The following is a 21,974-nucleotide window of genomic DNA, read 5'->3' as shown; positions in this document are numbered from 1 at the left end:
CTTTGTCGACACTAATATTTAACCATGCATAGTAGCTCTGGCTGTTTCTGTGGTTGTTGTGTGTGTGTTGCCTTAATTGACTGGTTATTTTCACTCTTTTACATGGGTGCCCTTTGCTCATAGTCGAGTAGTCAAGTAACATTGATTCACAAAGCCATTCGGGGTGGATTCCCTAGGCTCTAGGCCTCACCTGTCTGGGCAATTCAGGACACACCCGCTTCTGGCTTTCCTGTGTTCCCCAGGCCAAGGCGATGTGTTTTGATGGGTGAGTCGGCTGGCAGACACAGCTTCTTAAGGACTGGGGACCACTGTGATGCAGGCGTCTCCGGGGCCCTCGCTTGGGTCAGTGCAGATCCTGACTTCCAGCCTTGGTGCCTGCTGTGCCTAGCCTGGCAGAGGTCTTGGCAGCCAGGCCAGCTCTCTCTGAAGCACCAGTTTCCTTTCTGTGTCTTCAACTTTTTGCTTTTGTGAAGGAGACGTTCTGTGTGTTTAATCTAGAACTTTAACAGTTTTTATGATGATGGCAGGGGCAGGAAGGGGAGGGCAAACAACTCGCCTAAAACTTTCTGAAGGAAAACTCTCACCTTGTCATGACTGACATTCCCCTACCTCATGGAGTGTACTCACAGTTCCCAAGGCCCTCACATGGACAAGAACTGGCAGTGGAGAAAAAGACGGCGCAGAGAACAAGGAGTATGACCTCATACGACAGGCGACAAGACAGGGCTCAGTGATCAGCTGTCCTCACTGACTGGCCTCCTGCTGTCACATGCTGTCCCCTGCTTACGACTTGGGTCCTGTGACACTGGTGTCAATTACAGGCTTGTGTCATTCAACAACAGTGGGAATTTCTGAGATACTCATCACCGCATGACTCCCTGGAGAGCCTCACACACCTGGCAGGCAGGTAGACGGTTAGCCAGGCCTCTGAGTACATCAGGAGGCCTGGGAAGAAGTCCCAGACTGCTCCTGCTGTGGCCCGGCAGCCTGTCTCCAGGAAGCTTGTCTTTCTATGCTGGAGTTTGAGCTCACGATGGCAAGAACAGTACTGCAGAACAGGGCAGCTGTCTGCCCTGGCTGTCAGGGAAAGGTGCCCAGGCTGGTGGGGAGGGTGGTGCCCAGGAGGCAGGCTCGCTCACAGAGGCGTCCCCACCAGTCGAGCAGTGTACGGCTCTGTGATGCTTGCGCGGCAGCTTCACTGAGCTATGGAGACCTGAGCTCCGCCATGACCCCGAGGCCATGACCACACTGTTGAAGGGAGTTTGTTCTCCCACAAAGGCCACTTCTCCCAGAAGACTGCAAAGCTCTTCTCTGGGTAGCATTTGGCCTCTCTGGGACGTGACAGGTTAGCTGAGCACCGTTGCACACTCCCTGTCATATTGATTTCCCAGAGTGTTGCTGTGCTGTCGCACTGATAGCACAGGTAGTACTGTTCGCTTTCCTGTCTCTGACGGTGGGGATTACAGTGGAGCACCAGCCTGTGGGGGACTCCAGGGATGGGGAACCTCGAGGACTTTGCGGACAGACCATCCCACTCTCCCTCCATCTTTGTCTGCTGCCCCGCCCGCTTCTCCCCAAGCAGAGCAGAGTCTGGTCTTCCGGCTGGACTCCCAGGACACAGGCGGCACCCATGCTGCTCCCAGAGGCTTGTGGGTAAAGGGCTAAGTTAGGGTCCCCATGCTGTGGGAAGGGAACACTGGTCTGTGACGATTCTACAAAAACCTGAACAAGTTTGAGAATACAGTAGGCTCCTCGTTCCCTGCTGAGGCCATTGTCCAATTCTGTTTCACCTTTTCAGAGAAAGCCTTTATTCTTATAAGTTTTAGATATATTTATTGTTATTATTAATGTGTGTGTGTGTCATGTGTGTCTGTGTGTGTGTGTGTGTATGTTCAGGCGTGCGGGCATGCAATGCCATGTCCCCAGCCACCTGTGAGAATGAGCAGCAGGAAACACAGCTAGCCAGGACCGATGTCTGGCCGGAGCAGGTCCAGGTGGAAGCAGGGGTCAGCCGGGGTCAGTCAGCTGGGGTCAGCCGGGGAAGCCGAGTGTTTGTTCCCAATCAGCAGAGGGAGGGAAGGACAGGGCAGACAGACATGTCTCATGCATTTAAGATGTCCCAGACGGTACCTGGAGCGGCCTCATCCCCAAGTTCCTCCGGGCACTGTCACCTCCAGACATTCCAAGCATCTCGTTTCAAGCTGTTTTCACCATGTGGAGCCAGCTCCCTCACCTAAAAGGAATGTGGGTCTGCCCTTCTCAGGCTTTCCTTGTGTGGGCTGAGCTGTGGAAGGGGAAGCACACCTCCACGGGCATTGTGTCGGGCTCTGATGGAACCCTCCAAAGGCCACAGCGAGCCAGCGCAAAGGGAAGGAGAGCCAAGGCCCGCATCCTCCCGCACAGCCACCTGGGGCATGACGGGCCAGGCTCCTCGGTGTGTTTGGGGGGGAGAGAGAAAGGATAAGTGGGCGCGCTCTCACCCCAGCCCCCAGCTAGCTGTCAGCCTTGCCGGGCAGCCCCAAGAGCCCACACCAGCATCTGTAGATGCTGAGGCCTGCCAGTGTCCTCCCAGGGCCAGGCCGGGGCAGGGAGTGTGCCCGAAGACAAGGCAGAGACAGACAGCCTGCAGGGAACCCCAGCCTTGAGACAAGACCCTTCCCGTGGCTGCTGAGACCCTGACGGAGCAGAGGAGCGAAGAGGCCTTGCTGGCCCGGGCTACACAGCTCCACATTCAGCTGTGATCTTAAATCATTCACACCGCTCTTGATTGTGTTCGACTCATGTGTAGTGTGTAGGGGGTTAAGACGAAGAATTTGTTAAATGTGAACATTTAAAACACATGATAATTTCCATCAATCTGTCTCGGAAGGGTGTGTGTGCATGCAAGTTTTCGTGTGTGTGTGTGTGTGTGTGTGTGAGTTGGGAGGTCACTGAAAGCATCTGTGTGGCAATCAGAAGACAACCTTCCAAAACAGAACCCTTCCTTCCACCGTGGCGTCCAAGGGCCATATGCAAGCTGCTAGGCTTGCAAGGCAAGAGCCTGTTTACATGGATCCACCTCCCCGGCTCTCCTTCTAAGCGGCAATACCCTTTAGCAGTGTCCACGCATGGCCCGTGCAATGTCCATTCTCCACGGCAAGTGTGTCATTGTTCCACCGTGAGCATGCAGTTCAGTCCTCACACATGTTCCCAGACAGCAGTGCCTGCCTGGCCTGCCCACACCCTGCCCAGGGCCCTGCCCACACCCTGCCCAGGGCCCTGCCCACACCCTGCCCAGGCCCCTTCTTCCTCCGAGTGTGCTTTCAGCCCCGCTTCCACGCCATGAGCCCAGCTTCACGAGGATGAAGCCTTTCGGTGTTCCCACGTGTGGCTGGTACGCTCCGCTCATCTGTGTCTCCATGTTACAACCTGTCCACAACCACGTAGGGACCACTGAGCGAACCTAGCACAGTTCATTCATTTGTTCTGCCTCGGGGGCCATCCAGGCCTTACCTGGGTTTGAGCTACAAAATGTTAACAGGAAGCCGTTTGCTGTGAGCATGAGGCAGGGTAGGCAGATCTGGAAACAGCTGGGGGTGTGAGCGAGTCAGGCTCTTGGCCGTCCAGTGGGGCTGACACAGACACCCCAGCAGTGGCGGGCTGAGTCTTGACCCTGCCACCTCGCTGGCCTGGTTCTTGCTCCTTTCCCCACTGCTGACCAGGCAGCTCGCCGCGACCCTGATCCGGCCGTTCATCAGCGGTTTGAGCAGATGCTTCCAGAGGCCGCAAGGCTGTCTGTCCTTCTGATGTCTGTCTGTGGGAGTTATTTGAGTCCTCTGTTACTGCATCAGACATCTCCCACTCCTGGTGGTGGTGGCTTTAGATGAGCAGAAATTATAAATTTTAATACTGCCTGGTGTGTCCGTCCGCTGAGCCCGCCTCGGCCATGTGGAGTGCTCCCCAGCAGCATGCCCTGTGACCCCGAGTCTCCACCTTCACCTTTGCCCTCCCATCCACGGAGGCTGCACTCTGTGACTGACGAAGGCCTAGACTTTTCGTGTGCGTGAGGAGTGGGAGAGCACCTGTGGTCCCAGCCCCATCACAGAAGACAGGCAAGGTTGGTGCCATCCTGGAGGCCAGGGCTAGCCTCACAGCCCTCTCTGAAACCAGTCTCTTTGAGCCTGGGAGGATTTCTCAGTGATTTAGGAACATGCACTGTTGCTTCAGAAGATCCAAGCTCAGTTCCTCACCCACGCAGGCTCACAGTCACCTGGGATTCCGGCTCCAGGGCCCGGAACTGTTTTCTAGCTTTGGCAGGCACATATACATGACACACAGAGACAACACAGACTGGTAAAATAATAATAAAAATAAACACCTAAAATTATTGTTTTTATTATTTAATTTGGTTGTGAGCGCAGCCTTTGATGGCTGAGCCATCCCTCTAGCCCTCTTTTCATTATTTATAATTTCACTATCTTCTGGATACCCAACAGACTCAGCATTACATCCCTTAAAGAACTCTTTTCCGTCCACATACTCAGCTGTCTGAAAGCCCTGATCGCCCAGTGAAGGTGTTCCAACTTGTCTGTACGCTTTTCTTACCAATTCTTGTTCTATGTTTGTGTATAACGTGTAGAATCAGTGTGTCAGTTCCTACGAGAAACCCTAGTGGGTGACTGCTTAGCGGCTCATTAAACCTGCCCAAATCATTTTGGAGGAAGCAGCAACTGACCCATAAATACATAGGGATTTCTTCTACTTATTTAAGTTTTCAGTATCTCAGGAATGTTTTATAGATTCCTGCTAGATTTTCAACACATCTTGTTTGACTTATTCTTAGCCGTTTGAGCTAAATAAAATTGCTTTGGGGGCAGCAAGATAGCTCAGCAAATAAAAGTGCTTGCCTAAGTGAGTCTAACAACCGGGGTTCAGTCCTGGGAACTCTGGAGGAAGAGGCCCGACGACTGAAAGTCACCCTCTGACCTCCACACACCGCAGACAAAACAATAAAAAAAAATTTAATTGAAAGAGAAATTGCTTTTAACTTCACTTAATAGTTGCTTGTTGATGTTACGTAAAAAAAAAACAGCCATCCTTGTGTCCGTTTTCTTTTAGCTATGAAGACATGGTTTATTCACATCAGAGTCCAGTGGAGATATGTAATGTGAAAATCAGTATGTTTACAAGTGTGGTATGAACTGTGACAGAGAAGGAAAGAGGGACTAGCCATCTCTAGCAGGGGATGGGGAATGGCACACCTGAAGTCATGTCTCTAGAGCCCATGTGGGGTGGCACACACTTTAACCCCATTGCTAGGACAGGCGATAAGACACAGACAGACACAGTACTTTGGCCAGCCAGCCTAACAGAAGTAATGACCTACGGGTTCAAAGAGACCCTGCCTCAGAGACAGCCAGCCCAGGAGCTGTGGAGGTGAGGTGAGGGGGGTGTGGAGTGGGGGTTACAGCAATAAAGAAAGGTGGAGAGCGGGGAGGAAAAGAGCAGTCTGACCCCCAGTCACAGGCACACCTGAATAGGTAGCATCCCAGTGAGCTCATCCTCCTCTGCTTGGAAGCAAAGAGGGAATTTGTAGCTTGCGATTGGGAGAATAAAGAAAAACACTTTATGTCTCCCTCCGTCTCAGAACCCAGCAAAGCCAGTCTTCCTCGCAAATAACTAGTCATCTTACTTTGGAAGTAAATCACTAAACAGACACATTTTATACTTTTTAACTAAACAGATACATTTTATACTTTTTACAAGTATCAGAATTAGTAGCTTTAGTGTATTTATATTTTATTCTGTTCTCCTTAAAGTAGTTCTTTTAAAATGTATACTTCACAATAATTTCATCTGTGTGAAATACAAAATTACCCATTAAAGGCGAGCTGTGGTGATGGAGGCATTTCATCTCATTGCTGTGCAGGCAGAGGCAGGCAGAGCTTTGCCAGTTGGAGGCCAGTCCATTCTATGGAGAGTTCCTGGCCAGCCAGGGCTACACAGTGAGACCCCGTGCCGGCAGGTCCACAGCATTCTCCAGCTGAGACTAGGATTCTGAGTCTCTAAAAGGGGGAGCCTCTCTCATCACTTGGACTTCACAGAGCCTGAGGCAGTTCAGTCTGTTCCATCCAACGGCCTTGGAGGAGGACGCCGGTTCTTGGTAGAGCACACTTCACGAGAGCTCCATCTAGAATCCACAGCTGATCTTTCACTTTCCAGACAGGGAGTATGAGAGACACCTGAAGCATCCGTGCTTATGTCGCGGGTGAGAGTGTCATGGGAGCTGCAGTGTTGAGCTGCTGTCTTCCGTATCTTAACTTTGCAGCTAGAAGCCTTGGTAAATCAATGAATTAATTCCCATAGCTGATCACATTTTGATTGATATGGATTGTGTGTGTGTGTGTGTGTGTGTGTGTGTGTGTGTGTGTAAGAGAGGGAGAGACTTGGGAATTACATTACAGTACTTTCATTCATCCCCTAGTAACTCTTACACAGTTCTATTTTTTTTTTTAATGTGATTTGTTTCAATGGCTAGGAGTTTTTAACAGATCTGTCTCATTCTCAACTTCAGAGAGAAATCACTTTTGAGACTTAAAACGTGGTTTGCTATATATTTAAAGAATCTGTGTGTGTGTGTGTGTGTGTGTGTGTGTGTGTGTGCGCCCACGCATGTGTGCAATGTGATGTGTGTGTGATGGGGGGGGTGGTCATGGAGACAGAAATGGGCAAGAGGTCCCCTGAAGTCACAGGCAGTTGTGAGCCAATTGACACAGGTGCTGGGGAACCGAACTCAGGACCTCTAGAAGAGGATAAAGTGCTCTCAACAGCTTGAGTCACTTCATCCCTGCTGCAGTTTTAACACCATAAAGTTCCGTTGGAGCTTGAGTTCTTCTTAAAATTGAAAGGATTTCATGGAACCCTTGGCTTCTGCTGAGATGATTTTACCATTTATCCCCTCTGATAAGGCCCGGTGTGACGCTATGTTTGCAATTGTCCCGTGGGAAGGTCTGGCCTTATCTTGCTCCCTTCCCCAGCTAGAGCTAGCATCCACCTCCTTGGGTCTGCGGAGAGGTTTGGAATCCTCAGATGTCTGCCATCCTTCCTTCGTACAGCCCGGGAAGGTCGCCTCCACTGCTCAGGGTGAGAAGGTTCAGGGCTAACCTGCCTTGTGTTTGGGATCAACACCCTACCCTTCAACTCAGCTGCTGTGGTTTGGGGCCCAAGATGTGCAAAACTCCTGCACAGAAAACTGAAAACCATTCCTGAGAGAAGGAAAAAAACAAAAAACAAAAAAACAAAAAAAGAGGTAGCTGGGCCCAGTGGCGCATGCCTGTAATGCCAGCACTCTGGGAGACAGGGGCAGGTAGATCTCTGTGAGTTCGAGGCCAGCCTGGTCTACAAAGAGAGTCCAGGAAAAACCAAAACCAAACCAAACCAAACCAACCAACCAACCAAACAAACAACGTAATTAAATAGGAAAGCATGTCATATTCACGAATTTACACAATAATGCTTGTGGTCATCCCTTTCTCCCTAATGGCTAGAACTCGCTGGTCTTTCTCCTAAGAGAAGCACCACTTGGCACTTTCTCCCTCCACAGGTCCCTGACACCAGCCTTTGTGTCCCTGTGTTGAATGAGCCCTGCTGAACACCTGAGCTCAGCACAGCGGGCTAGGTCCTGTGAGAGCTGAGTCCTACGGGAGGGCGTGGCCTGTGGAGGGCGTGGCCTGTGGGAGGTGTGTCTATGGAAGGCTGTGCCCACAAATACAGGCACTCCACTGATTTTCTTTGCCCTCCTGCATATTCTTTCATTGTTGTTTGCTTTTGTTTTTTGAGACAGGGTTTCTCTGTGTAGCCCTGGCTGTCCTGAACTAGCCTTGTAGACCAGGCTGGCCTCGCACTCACAGAGATCCGCCTGCCTCTGCCTCCCCGAGTGCTGGGATCACAGGGGTGCGCCACACCCCGGCTCTCCTGCATATTCTTACTGCGTGGATACTGCTCTTTGCCTCTGATCATGCTTCCTCACCATCCACAGCCGCCCGCCCTCTCTGCAGTGAGGCTTGTTGGCTGTGTGCTGCAGGCTTTGCCTGGAGGCTGGGGCACAGGCGGCAGTTGGAGGTCAGCTGCAGAGGTAGCCTGTGCCTCATGGCTCTGCAACATGGAGCCTGTGGGTGGTGGGGCAGAGGCCTCGTGGGAGGGTCTGAGAGTTGAAAGAGCTAGGGTTAGGGCAAGGCAGCAACTGGCCATTGTTTGAACCCAGATTTCCACTGAAGGGTGAGTTTTAGAATAGAATGAGTACCCATGCCACAGAAGAGGAGGCTTTGGTGGCCAAATGGAGGAGACCAGGGTTTTGCTCTGTTTTTAAATTAATAAACGAATACTTTGAATTTTTAACACAGGTTCTCACATAGCTCAGGATGGCTTGCAACTTGCTGTGTTACCAAAGAAGACTTTGAACTTTTGATCCTCCTGCTTCCGTCTCCTGAGGGCTGAAGTTACAGGCATGCAGCATCATGCCCCAGCAAGAACAGAGCTACAGAAAGAAAAATGAAAACAATGAACAAAAAGCCAAGTGGTCATTTCGAAGGTGCATTCCTCCGAAGGTGCGCTCAGGGAGACCTGACAATAGAAAGCCGAGCAGCATCGGATTTCTTTAGGTTACCTCCTGCGCTCGGCATCAGGAGGAGCCGGCTTGAGCCGCTTGCCAACTGGAGCTGGCCTGCATGTGAAACTTGGCTGCTGTTCCTCATTTCTCCTGTTTTCTTGGAAGGTCCAACCACAGCTCATGTTCTGTTTGGTGACGTGGAACTTTGGCACGGGTGACGCTGTTTTTATCTCAGTCAAAACCCCTGCATGGGCCTGGGAGGGCCACTCCTACAGATCAATGCTCCCAGGGCACTCTACCTAACAGCCTGCTGTGACTCCCAGCAACCTGCAGCTTCATTTGCTAAGCCCTGAACTCCACGGTCTCCTCCCCCCACGTGCCACCTCCCCAGCCATCTTTGCTCTGGTCCTTGAGCTCACAAGGCCACCCACACCACCTGGGTAAGGATAACTATGTCTCACTCCACTGGATAACCTGCAGGGCAGATGTTATGCCCACTTATGCTCAGGGGAGTTGCTCACTGGTTGGGCAACCACCAACCAGTTGGTGGACACCCACCTCTGTGTGCCCAGCAGCATGCGTTGGTACAAATATTCCGGAAATATCACACCTCTTAAGATTAGCTTTTGAAAAACAAAATAATAATAATAAAAAGTGATGTGATATGTTTTTAATTCAAATACCTGTTTGAAAGGATCTGTTTTGGCCATGACGCAGCCTGGACCAGACGTGGTAGGGAGGAGACCGCCTCCTTGTGTCTACACACTGATCTGGGTTCTGGGTTCAGGCAAGCCTCACCTCTGTGGTGAACCACTGGGCTCCAAGATCTAGGAGTGTCGGGTGGAGCTGAGGACCGAGGACACCAGGGAGCTCAAGACAGAGATGACAGGGGAGGTGAAACTGGCCACTCTGGCTCCGCAAGGGTCAGGAGTTCAGCCACTGGGAAACACTTCCATGGTAAGAGGAGAGAAAGGAAAAAACTCTGTCCTCCCACCCTGCCAGGGACAGGCCTCCATCCATGAACTGGGATGGAGAGAACCCCAAGCTCAGTGTGCAAGGACCAGGTACTCAGCACTCAGCCACCAGAGCCATTGTCTGTTCCCGTGTCCTGGACACAGTGCCCTGGGATACATTAGCTCTCTATGGGCACCATAGCTAGACAGAATACAGACACAAGGACACACGTGATCACTGTCAGCCTGGACAGCACGACCCACCAGACACATGGGCACCCATGGAAGAAAGAAAGCCTCGGCCCAACACAGAGCTCATCAGAGAATTCTTACAAGAGGCAGACTGACCTGAGGCGTCTGGCTTGAGATGTCTGAGAGCTGGGTAGGCAGGATGAGCAGAAGCAGGCACCGAGGAGGGCGTCCCTCTCAGCTCCAGACTCAGAGCTTCAGCCTCATCTAAAGCCACAGACAAGTTTTGTGCCTCATGTGGTGGAGGCTGAAGTCAGAGGGAGAGGCATCCCAGCGCTGGCACCTCCCAAGGCCCCTCCTGGGCTTGCAGATGCTGTTCCCTTCACCTCCTGACAAGATGGGCCCCATGTGTGTCTGTGCCCTGGTCCTCTCATATAAGGAACCCAGGTCCATCAGGACAGACACACTAGCAGCATCACTCTAACTTGATCACCTCATCACAGACCTCGATAGTCACACCCTTCTGAGGTGCATGCTGGGGTGCTGAAGCCCCTGTGTTTGGGATCCAGCCAGGTTGGGTCTGGGGGACCCAGCAGGGCCTCTGGACTCTGGCAAGGAGTTGGGATTTTATTGGCTGGTGGAGGATCTCGTACAGGAAATCTGTGCAGTCAGACTTAGACTTTCAAGACCATCTGTAGGATGAGAGACAGAATAAGGACACATTGCAGGTGGGCTGTAAGAGGTAAAGCTGATAGCGTGTGACCGGGGAGCTTGGTGTTCTCTCTCCCCCCTCCCCCTCATCTCCTTCCCCCTCCTCCCCCTCCCCCTCTCCGTCTCCCCCTCTTTCCCTCCCCCTCCTCTCCCTCTCCCTCCTCCCTCTTTTCTCCCCTCTACCCCCATGTGTGTACTTGAGTATGTGAGTATTACCCATCAAGCAATGGACCTATACGTCATTGGATGGCTGCTTTCTGACAGGCCCCTCCATTTTAGCCCGAGACTACTCCTGGGACCTCTCAGTGCCATCCCAAAGCTTGGACACCGGAGCAGGGGACAGTGGTACGCAGAGAGCCTAGCAAAGCCAGATCCACAAAGACATGGCGGCCACACCACAGGTTGGTGGCAAAGCCAGCTGGGGCTTCCTAAACTTTACCAGTCTTCGGGAAAGAAGAAAGCCACAGCTTGCCCCTCGCCCCTCTTCATGGCCTCCCTCATTCACACTCTCTCCACACTTGGCCCAGACCCTGAGGGTTGCAGGATGTGTGGCAGGAAGTGACACCAGCTGTGCTGACAGAAGCAAGAAGAGGGTGCCTTCCAGAAGCATGCCCTGGGCAGGCCTGGCAAGAACACGCCACACAGGGCATAGTTCAAAGAACTTAGACCCTACAAGCCCTGTGGGAACTGTGGCGCTCAAGTCTTCTCGGCAACTATGAGGAACACCCAAGGAGGGAAGAGGCATTGTCAGAACAGGGACAACTTCCTGCCTCCTCATCCCAGGCTGAGGGACAAAGCTCCCGTCCTGGGTGGGGGAGCAGCCGAGCCGCCCCGGTTTGCATTTGCTCCGGTAGGGAAAATTGTATCCTCGGTGCTCCTCGATAAAGGTGTGAGGTGGCTCAGCGACTCCTGCTCCTCAGGAGCTGGATTCCCAACATGGGAAAACTCACGTGTGTGTGTGTGTACATTTGTGAGGGGATGCATACATGTTCACATGTGTGTGGTTACATGAGGGGCACATGTGCACCTGCATGAGGAAGCTGTAGAGTGCCTTTGTGTGTCTTCCTCAAACATTCCCTTTTCATTTTCTGAATCAGGGCATCGTGCTGAACCCAGACTCACTGGCTTGGATAGTCTGGCTAGCCAGTTGTCCTGGGCTTCTGCTTTGGAACATCCTGGTGGTTACACCGTGACTATGCCAACCACCACCAAGTTTGCCCCTGCAATGGGTAGACCTCATAGCAGGTGAGTTATGTCTCATAAAGCTATTTTAAGACATAGGGAGAGGGTCCAATCAAAGTCCAAAGAAAGAAAGGTGGTTCTTCCTTTGGGTTTTGGTTGGTTTTTGTAAACTTCGCACAAACCTATACCTACCTGGGAAGAGAAACCTCAAATGAGAAAATGCCCCAATTACATTGTAGGCAAGTCTGTAGGGCATTTTTTTGATTGGTGTGGGGATGCACAGGCCTCTGTGGGCAGTGCCACCCTGGGCAGCTTTCCTGAGGGGTGTGTGGAAGCGGGCTGAGCGAGCCAATGAGCAGCGTTCCGCCATGGCTTCCTCTTCAGTTCCTGCCTCCGGTTCCTGCCATGGCTTCCCTCAACCGACTGTGCCCGGGGTACATTGGCCGGATATGGCCTTCCTCCACAGGCTGATTTGGGTCAGTGTTTTATGACAGCACTAGACACCTAAGGCAGGTGCGCATGCGCGCACACAAACACAAACACACACACACACACACACACACACACACACACACGCACGTCATGCCTTCCCTCGGAGAGAACTTTACCCCTCTTTGTCACACACTCTGAAACCAACAGAAATTTGCTTGAAGGCGATGACCTTGGGGACCCACGGGGTCATCAGCCAAGCATTAGCCACAGCACGATTCCCCTGGCATTCTTACATGGGCACGCTGAGTTTTCTCTTCAGTTCTCTCTCTCTCTCTCTCTCTCTCTCTCTCTCTCCCACCGCCCTCTTTCTATTTTTATCTCAAGCACATAGTTAACTATTAATTCTCGCTAAGTACTTCCGAACATAAGGCTCCACAGGCTTGCCTTGATGAGCAGAGATTCAATTAAGAGCAGCATTCATGTAAAGGAAATATTTTCTTTTCCTCCTCTAGAACCTGATCAAAAAGAACCTTCCGGAAAACTTCTGCAGTGGTTTTCCTTGGTTAGGCATCTCAACTGCTGTCTTTCCTTCGTCCTCACAACAGCCTTACTCATGTTGTACACTCAGGAGCTGAGTCCTCTTCTCCACCCCAGCCTCCTCCCCAAGGTAATAGCAAGAACTTCTGTGCTCTGCGCTAAGATACTAGCATTTTATTGATTATACTATAGCATAGTTCTGAGCTCAAATTCATTCTGTATCAAAAGAAAATCTTCACGGCCCTTGGTGTACGGCTATAAACTATCCAGCACAAGTTTTATTTCCTGGTTTCGTTAAACCTTCTCATGAGAGTGATTTTCACTTCACTGGGATCATTGATGTCCCTTCCAGTGGTGGCAGGGCTTCGGAACCCACCTGATGTACCAGGGCTTGCTGTGAGGTGCTGTGCCTCAGAGACCAGGGGGCAGGTGCCTCCGGGTGGGACAGAAAAGCCAGCGCTTCGGCCTGCTCTGTAGCCGTCGCAGCGGGAGCTCTGATTTGCGTGGTTGGGCAGGACCTCCTGGAGCCCTGTGATGCTGTGAGGGGCCCTGGAGAGACCCCACAGCAACACACTGAGTAGCAGCTTCAGCATCTCCCCTGTCAACCGCCTGGCACACAGCATCAGAGGGTCTCTGGTCCTGGCACCCAGCCAGTGGAGTTCAAAAGGGAGGTTCAGGCACGCTGAGTCAGAGCCCAGCCATCCTTGCTCTGACCTTCCAAATTCCTGAGGCACATGAACCCATGAGGTCAACAAAGCGGCCATTGTGCTAGCTGCTGAGAATGGAGGGGTTTGCTGGGCAGAAACAGGGCACTGGGTAAGGGCTGCCTCAGTGCAGTGTGGATCAAATGATGCGGGTGACCTTGTTCGCAGGCCAGTGACTGCCCCAGGGGACCATCACGGTCCAAGTGAAAACATGGCCTTCCAAATAGTATTCAGGCTCATGAGTCCCATGAAAAAGACCTTAGCTTCCCCCTGAAGTTAGTTGTGTGTGTGTGTGTGTGAGTGTGTGTGTGTGTGCGCGCGCACGCGAGCCTTTTATCTCACATTACTCACTGAAGCTCTTCCATTTGTTTCTGACTAGATTTTCGGCTCTTGGAAGCCAAAGCACCTCTTAGTTATGGTGTCCTCCAAAGATGGGTGTAGTTCCAGGAGAACCTGGCCCCCTGGCTCCTCCCAGGCCCCCCAGGCTCTGGTCAGTGGGACTCTGGGCCTTGACTACCTAGTTTGGCCACTTCACTCACTCCTTCTGACCTGGGAAACTCTGCCTGGGGGTTCAAGATGTGCTGGACAGAGCCCAAATAGGTCAGGAGACTTATCCCGGGCTCCCAGCTCCCAACAGAGTCTAACCTTCTTTACCTAGGACCAAAGTCACGGAGACTCATTTTAGCCCAAGAACCAGCGCTGGGCCATCCCGGGGCAGCTCCAAGGTTCCAGTTGACGTGACAGCAGAAAAAGCTTTCAAACCGATTCATAGCAAACGAAGGCACAGTGTCCCTACCCGCTGTGAGCTCCTCTGGGGAAAGCGGTAATAACAGTGATTACTTCCTGCCTGGATCGCTGCGATGTCCTCCCTAGCTGGTCCTCCTACTTCTATTTTTGTGCTTTTAAAAGGCAGTCTTCACCCAGCAGCTTGGGCAATCTTTTTAATATGCAAATCAGGCTACGGTCCCTCTGTTTAAAACTCTCTCCAGTGACTTCACCCCATGGTTAAAGCCCTAAACAGCAGCAGCTCACGCCCGCATGGGCCTGTGCCACCCAGCTCAGCCCACCGAGCTGCCCTCTGCCCTTCCCCCTCCTGGCACACAGCTTCCTGTCAGTCCTTCGACCTCACCAAGACCGTCCCATCCCCAAGACACCCAGCCTCAGTTCACCACACTGCTTGTCACCCGCTTCTCATCCCCCCCCACACACAAAGCAGCCACCACAGTAGGCCCTCAGCAAGCATTTGTGGAAGAGTGGATAAATGAATGAGCAGTGCGCCCTCAGAGAAGAGGGTCATGGCAGGGTTCTGTAGGTCTGACACCACGCCGTGTTCCCTGGGCAGGAAGTTCCCCACGGACTGAGACACAGCTGAGTGTCTGTGGCTTTCAGCCCTCTGGGGCCCTTGGCCATGATGTCAAGGAGTACATCATCATTGTGACTGCCTGGCCCAGATCACTGTTTCAAGATGCCTGTCTTCTCTGAGGACGTCAGTAGAGAGAGTCACTAACGGCCCAGGAGGCAATGCTGCAGAGGGCCGATGTTGGGGGCCTCCTGCTGCAGCTGGTCCCAGGCCAACACCACAGCCCGGGATCCCAGAAGTGGCAGAGCCCTGTAAGGAGCTCAGACCCCACAGTTGCTGCAGACACCGCTCCCAGGGCCCCCCTCCCCTCCACCAGCCCGAATGGCAAAAGTGGAGCAGGAGGCCGTGGGCCCTGGCTCTGGTCATCTGCACCCCCTCTGCCCTTCTGTTCTTTGCCGGCTGAGGGGGCTGAGAAAGGTAATGTCCACAAGAGCCTGCAGATACTCAGGACTAGAAGGAGCAGCTGATGGATAGTGAGGTTGAAGGAGCAGTTCTCGTTGTCCTTGTCCCCAAGAGTCTAGACACGGCAGGACCGTGGGTGTTGAAGGGGGAACCAGCCGCAGCACCCTGCTTAGCCTTGTTCCGAAGATCCTTCTGCAGCTCTTTGCTTCCCTACTTGATGCCTTCCCCCCCCCCCCCGCCTCAGATGCTGCAATCAAAGTTTCAGGGGCCTTTCCACAGGAACCCCGGAATCCCTTTTCATGTTTTTATCTAGAGTGGGATGTCAAAACAGGTGGCCACCTGGACACAAATGATAAAAAGAAAAGAAAGAAAGAACTGAGGAGGAAGCAGGAAGCTTTCTGTTTCCTGGAGACTCCAGGAGCCGGAACAAGAAGAGTCGCTTCGTCCACAGCTTCCTTGCCAAACTTGCTCTGCTCAGCCCAACACCGGGCCGGCGGGCGGGTGGGCGGGCGGGCTGGTGAGGGCATGATGTGGCACCCACAGGCTTTCCCACAGCAGGTAAGCTGTGGATTTTTATCTCTGCCCACGCCTGTCAACAAAGTAAGGTTTTAAAAATGAAATGAAAGTGGTGGTGAGTGATTGATGGGGCTATCTGAAAGTAAGCCCTTCTCTTTATAAACACCGAATAAAGCCTAAAGAAATCATGTCTTCCTCCCTGGGGGTTATTAGCCTGCCTGGCTGGCCCCTGTTCTATGTTCTAGAACAGTGATTCTCAACCTCCTGATACTGTGACCCTGTAATGCAGGCCCTCAGGTTGCAGTGACACCACCCCCCCGCAAAACCATAAAGTTATTTCATTGCTGCTTAAGGCTGAGATTTTGCTGCTGTTAACAAATATGATATAAATATCTGAGATGCTGGCTATCTGGTCCACAAAAGGAGTCCCAGCCCACAGGCTGAGAACCACCACTCTAGGTTCTTAGCAAGGTTCCTGGGAGGTGGCCGGTACAGCCTGTGGCTCACCCCTCCCCTCCTTCACCAGGAGAGACCAAACCACTAGGTCCACACTTCCTGGCCGGACTCTGACCCTCATTGGGGTTGGCATATGCTAAAGGGAATAGGAAGCAAGAGGAACCACAGGTCAGATCTCGGGGAAAAAAAGATGAATACTCTCAATTCAGGCACGCTTCTCACTCGTGGTTTAATGCTGTGTGTGCGCTGCGTGTGCTCAGCTGGAGCCCGTTATCCCTCTACGTTTTAAACACCCAGTAGATGGCTTCCTGTGGCAGTCCTCTTATAACCGGCTTCCCAATTAAAATCGCGTCTGGTCACTTAGTTTTGTCAGTGTAGTCTGTCTGTAGAATGACACACATTTAATTCAAAGCTTTCTAAGATCCCGGCCAGTAAGATGGTTCAGCAGCAACAGTTGCCTGAATCCTCTTCCTAAGACTCACACAGTGGAGGGAGAACTGACTCGTGCCGGCTGTGCGCTGATCCTCACACACACGTGCTCACTGAATGAATAAATAAATAAATAAATAAATGTAATTAAAAGTGCAAACCTGTTTTCCTGTGTATACCTCAGGGTACAACCTGATGCTTGACTCGCTTATTTTCATCTTCATTTGTGCAGTAAAGTGACTGCTGGTGTCAGGCAAACCCACTTGTCCTTTACCTGTGAGTGATAAGATCACTAAGGATCGCTCCCATGAGTCTTCGGTCTACAGGATCATTAACTCCAGGCCCAAGGCTGCGCTGAGTCAGCTTATCCTACCTGGCTGCAACTTTGTACGCTTTGAACTACGTCTTCTCCTTTTTCCTCACACTCTAACAAAGTGTGAATGAGATGTTTTATGTTCCTAGTTTTATAGTAAGTCTTCCTGACTTGGTGTGGATATTATTCCTATGGCACATGCCAGTACAGAGCAGCCAATGTTCAAACTCACTGCAGCCTGGTGATCTGGTAGTCTTACACTGGACTCAGTCCTGCAAAGCTTTTCCTTTGATAAATCCACCAGAATTTGTACCAAGGCAAAAAAATATATAAACAGACGGATGGATGGATGGATGGACAGACAGATAAATAAATGAAGTGCCAACATTGAAGAGGTTTCTTTGTTCTTACTACAGAATCTCTGAATGGCATCAGTGAGTGCCCAGGCCAATGTGACAGGCATTGAATGAATATAATAGAAATGAATTATGCTTATAAGCCAGAAAATACACAACAAAATGAAAATAGTTGGACTAAGTGATTGGCTAAGCAATCGTTTTATGCTGTATAAAAGTTTCACAATAATGGAGGGTTCTTTTAAAGATTTATTTTATATATGTGTGCATGTGAGGATGTGTTTTTACGTGTGTAAGAGCCCTCAGATTCCAGAATAAGCAGAGCAGATCCCCTTAGCTGGAGTTTTAGCTGAGTCACCTGACGGTGCTGGGAACCAAGTCCTCTGAATGAGCAATAAGTGCTCTAAAAAGCCATCTCTCCACCTATGAAAGGTAGTTTTAAATTTTCTCACCTCTGAGGAGGGCAATGGATTGGTTCGTTTTATCTTCCAGTAACTCAGCAGAAACCCACTGAGCAGGAGTTCTCCAGCCTGCAAAGGAGGGGTGCTAGGAGAGATGAAGAGTCACCTCACACTCACCAGTTTGGGGGTTTCTAGACTATTGCCTGCTTAGCAACCCTGCACTCCTCCCCAGACCCCTCACTTCTAGAGGATTTTTGTCAGCTAGTCAACTCCTGGACCCAAAGCGGGCCGATTACAGCCAGAACACCATAACTCCCTTGAAGGGAACATTGTCATGGCCTCTCAGCAGGCAGAGGGCAAGTCAGACAACCTCTACTCGCCCCCATCCTCCCCACGCCTCACCCACCCTGCCCCACCTACCAGGAACCTGCTGGGACCTTCTTCTGCATCTGTCCCCAGACCTTGGATCTCCATGGAGCAAGACACTCTCAGCTCCCAAGAGGACCTTTCCATGAGGTGGTCTCACAGCCACGTCGTCCTGTAGCTATCAGCATTCTTGAAAGGCTGAGGGACAGAGGGAGAAGGGACCTGGGGAGGGGGTAGCCAGGCTTGCAGCTTGTCCCATCCTGGAGGATAAGATCACCCCCTAGCTCTCAGCTCTGCCAGAAGGGGAGTTCCCAGCATCAAGGGTAAACCCAGAGAGAGGCCAGGGGCAGACCGGCAGGTACACAGACAGCTCCAGTCATGAGAGGAAGCTCCCCCAGGAGATCTAAAGTGTCGCAGAGACGGGTCTGTAGATGACTGTCCCTCCAGACACAGAAGCGTGTGGTACCAATGACAGCATCAGCTCGGCTCAAGAGAGCCTCACTGTGAGCTTGGCTCTGCGGCTCCCACACAGCTGGGACTTGGGGGACTTTTCAGCCTTGCATGCCTCTTCTCTTCTCTGAGGTGAAGAGACTGTGACAATGTGGAACAGAGAGAAGGCAGGTGGCCTTGATCAGAAAGAGCCATGCTGTGCCACTCCCATCCCCACTGGCACTCTATCTGAGGAGGAGAGACAGGTACAGAAGTGGAAGGCACAGGGCTGATGCAAGCAGCAGTAGCCTGCATGACTGCCCAGGTTTAACTCAGACTGGCTTTGGTCAGGCCTGACCCCTCGTCCTGCAGTGGGGCACACCAACAAGTGTTACCCATGAGCATTCAAGTCTACGCTGAGCTAAATGGAACATGAGGTCAGAGGCAGCTGACAGCATAGCCATGAAGACCCTCACCCTCTGGCGTGCCCACCCTCCCTCCTGGGACTCGGCAATTTGGCCAGAGAAGCGTCAGCCATATATTGCTTTGAGGAGAGTGGGCAACTTTGGCCTATTTTGTTGTCTCTTAGAAGAATCCACAGCTAGATGAGGTGGTGCACGCCTTTAATCCTAGCTCTTGGGAGGCAGAGGCAGGTGGATCTCTGTGAGTTTGAGGATAGATAGGACTACATAGAGAGACCCTGTCTCCAAAACAGGAAAGAAACAAAGAAAGAATTCATTTACCACCTGCAAGCAAATTTACCTTCATGGTGGGGACGTTTATGAGCCAAGCGTAAGGCAGGCTGGTATGGAAAGCATGGTACTTATCTTCAGAACCCAAGAGCTGGGCAGGTGTTGATCCTGCCTTGAGGGATAGTTGCTTTCAAGTGCAAACCCGTCAAAGGAAAGCTGACGGGCCCTAATGAGGACGAGAGGGGTTCTTCTTCAGGCCATTCTCCCAAGGGCAGCCATGTCAGGCACAGTCACACAGCCCCCAAAAAAGCCAAAGCTGGAGCCCCACCCTTGGATTCCAGGCCTTTCCCTCAGCGCCATGTTGTGTAGAAGGCCTTGGCCAAAGCATGCATGGTTCAGATCATCCTGCAGACTGCTGGGGCTTAGAGCGTGCCCAGTGAGGGACTTACGATGGACTCACATGCGTCTGCTCATCCCCCGCCTCATCCCTGAAGCCCCACAGATCCTCCACACACTCACTGAGAGCGCCCAGCACTCTGATCCAACACTCACCCGAAAGGCCCTGCCACTGCCGCCCTGGGGCCCCCAAATAAGGATCCAGAGAGCAAACTGCAGCACGTATCCTCATGGCAAGGTGGCTGGACCCTGCGGACGCTCACAGGATCCAAGAGGCACCTGGACAAGCCAAGCATGGTGGTGCATGTGCCTTTAACCCCAGCAGCTGGGAGGCAGAGGTAGGCCAATCTCCATAAGCTCTAGGCCAGCCTGGTCTACATAGTGAGTTCCAAAACAGCCAGTAGAGGTCCTGTCTCATAGATAGATAGATAGATAGATAGATAGATAGATAGATAGATAGATAGATAGATAAGATTTTAAAGTGCAGAATGAGTGGTGTCACAACACAGCCCAAGTGCAGTATCTACAACTTGTTCTCAAGATTGAGAGTGTCTCAGAGCCCCAAACGCTGCATCCCACGGGCTCCTGCACTGTGGGCTCTCAGGCTTAGGTTCCTTCAGCAGAGACGGGGCACCAGTCAGATGTGCGCCCTGGGTGCGCACAGCCTAGGAGGGCAGACCCCACAGTGGGACAGGCTCGTATCAGTCCTGCTTTGGGTGACCGTATGGCCCGGGCCGGACCTGGGACATGGCTGTGACATCTGCTTGGGTTGGGGGTGGCGTTGGAGATCTGTTACCTTCTCAGCCCAGGTTGCCTCTCCCCAGCTGTCACTGCTGTTGTGTTTGAGCAGAGGAACAGAAGGCAGCAGCCAAGACCTAGGGATGCTAACTAGGACCAGCCGGCGTGGCTGGAGGTCCCCGAGGGAGCTGCCGGAGCCCTAGGCTGGCTGACCGCATCTTTGGCAAGAGTCAAAACTGGGCTTCGCTTCCTCTCTGGTCTGCCAGCTTGTGCTCCTGGCCGGGTCAGCCCTGGAGCCAAGACAAACACTGCATGAGCTCCCAGGCCCAAGGCTGAAGCTCAGATGCGCAATCTGAACTGTGGGTTTCGGATCCTACGGGGGGGGGGGAGAGCGGGGAGCATGAAATTGTGAAACAAAAAACAACGTTAACTGGAACCACTTCAGAGGTTACTTTAAGTTGTTCAGCTCCAAATGTTGCTAATGGTGAAACCGAGGTTTCAATGGGCCCTCAGGGAGAGATAGAGAAGGAAGAGAGGGATTTCCAGAAGAGGATGAGGAGCTTGGGGCTTGCACAGTACATTCACATGTTAAGAAGCCAAAAAAAAAAAAAAAAGAATACATTCCTATAACTCAGCGTTCTTGCTCAGACCTCGAGTAGAAGGTTGACCTTGACCTAGCGCTCAGCCCAGGGGAGGGTGAGCTGTGACCTTGACAGCGCTCTCTCTCGTAGCTGCACGGGACAATTTGAAGGCAGATGCATGCGCTATGGAGGAAGGATGGGAGAGTGTGAAGACACTCGGTAAGCAAGGACAGCAAACCCAGTTGCCCCCAAAGAGGTGGCCCATGAGAGCCAGCAGGCCAGCCGGAGGCACCAGAGTCCCTGACTTCGGGGGGTTGTCATGTCTTTGCTTTACTGTGGGCTTCTCCGACTAGGGAGGCAGTCGCTGTGGTGCAGGCTTTGGGGCCAGAGACAAGCATGAGAGCCAGGGGGCGAATGGGCTGTAGAGCCTGGAGACTGCGTGCCTTCAGCTCTCCAGCTGCTGTAAGCATGCTAACCACACACAGGCAGCCCCTGCCTCCTCTCAGGGACTCAGTGCTTGACAGCTGGGCATCTTCCGAAGCGGCTGCTGCAGTGAACATCATCAGTGAACACTGATGCGCAGAACAGGGCAGACTGCCTTCGGGAAGCCAAACGGAATGATCCTGATTCGGGGAGGAACACGGGCTTGATTCCGGAAACGCTGAGCTTCAACTGTCAAGTGCAGAAAGCACCGGTGGCTCAATCAGCTGCAGCCATCCAGACTCTAGAAAGAGAGACTGGGCATAATGAAATAGTCCCGTCATCCCAGCACTAAGAAAGCTGGGGCAGGGAGGCTTCAAGCTTACCACCAGCCTGGGCTACATAGTAAGACCTCATTCCCAAATACTAATGCTTACTGCTTTGATGAATCACCCACCTGTCCTCATTCCCCTGGTGTGATTATAGATGCCTTCAGAGACCCCGAGTTTACTTAGACAGACACAGGAAGCACCATGACACACTTCTGAGATGCAGGTGGGGCCAGAGAAGGCTGGGAGGGTGCTCACTCTCAGAGAGGTCCGACCACACCACTTGGAGTGAGACTCAGCAGGAGTCTCACCCAGGGGCGTGCTTGGGCCCAGAGATGTCCATGGGAATAACCTTCCTCAAGCAGACAGCTTCTCCAAGTGGGCCTTTCCAGACTGCATTTGAAGTGGATCTTGGCCTGGAAGGGGATCCCCGAGCTCTTCTCTGTGAAAAGCTTGCATGATGCTCTTCCGTGAGCACTTACGCGGATGATGAAC

At 52.2% G+C, this 21,974-nt stretch overlaps 1 long non-coding RNA gene across 1 annotated transcript; it reads right to left on the bottom strand.

Moving 5' to 3' along the window:
• Positions 1–16,243: 16,243 nt before the first annotated feature.
• On the bottom strand, positions 16,244–20,333 carry LOC132657009 (uncharacterized). The gene is made up of 3 exons (XR_009594852.1): positions 20,208–20,333; positions 17,949–18,092; positions 16,244–16,571 (listed from the first exon to the last, which is right to left on the bottom strand). It is a non-coding gene; the product is annotated as an uncharacterized LOC132657009 (long non-coding RNA).
• Between the last annotated feature and the right edge of the window lie 1,641 nt (positions 20,334–21,974).

This window comes from Meriones unguiculatus, chromosome 10 (assembly GCF_030254825.1).
Source record: "Meriones unguiculatus strain TT.TT164.6M chromosome 10, Bangor_MerUng_6.1, whole genome shotgun sequence".
NCBI classification, from domain to species: domain Eukaryota; kingdom Metazoa; phylum Chordata; class Mammalia; order Rodentia; family Muridae; genus Meriones; species Meriones unguiculatus.
This window is presented reverse-complemented; position numbering and strand designations above follow the sequence as displayed.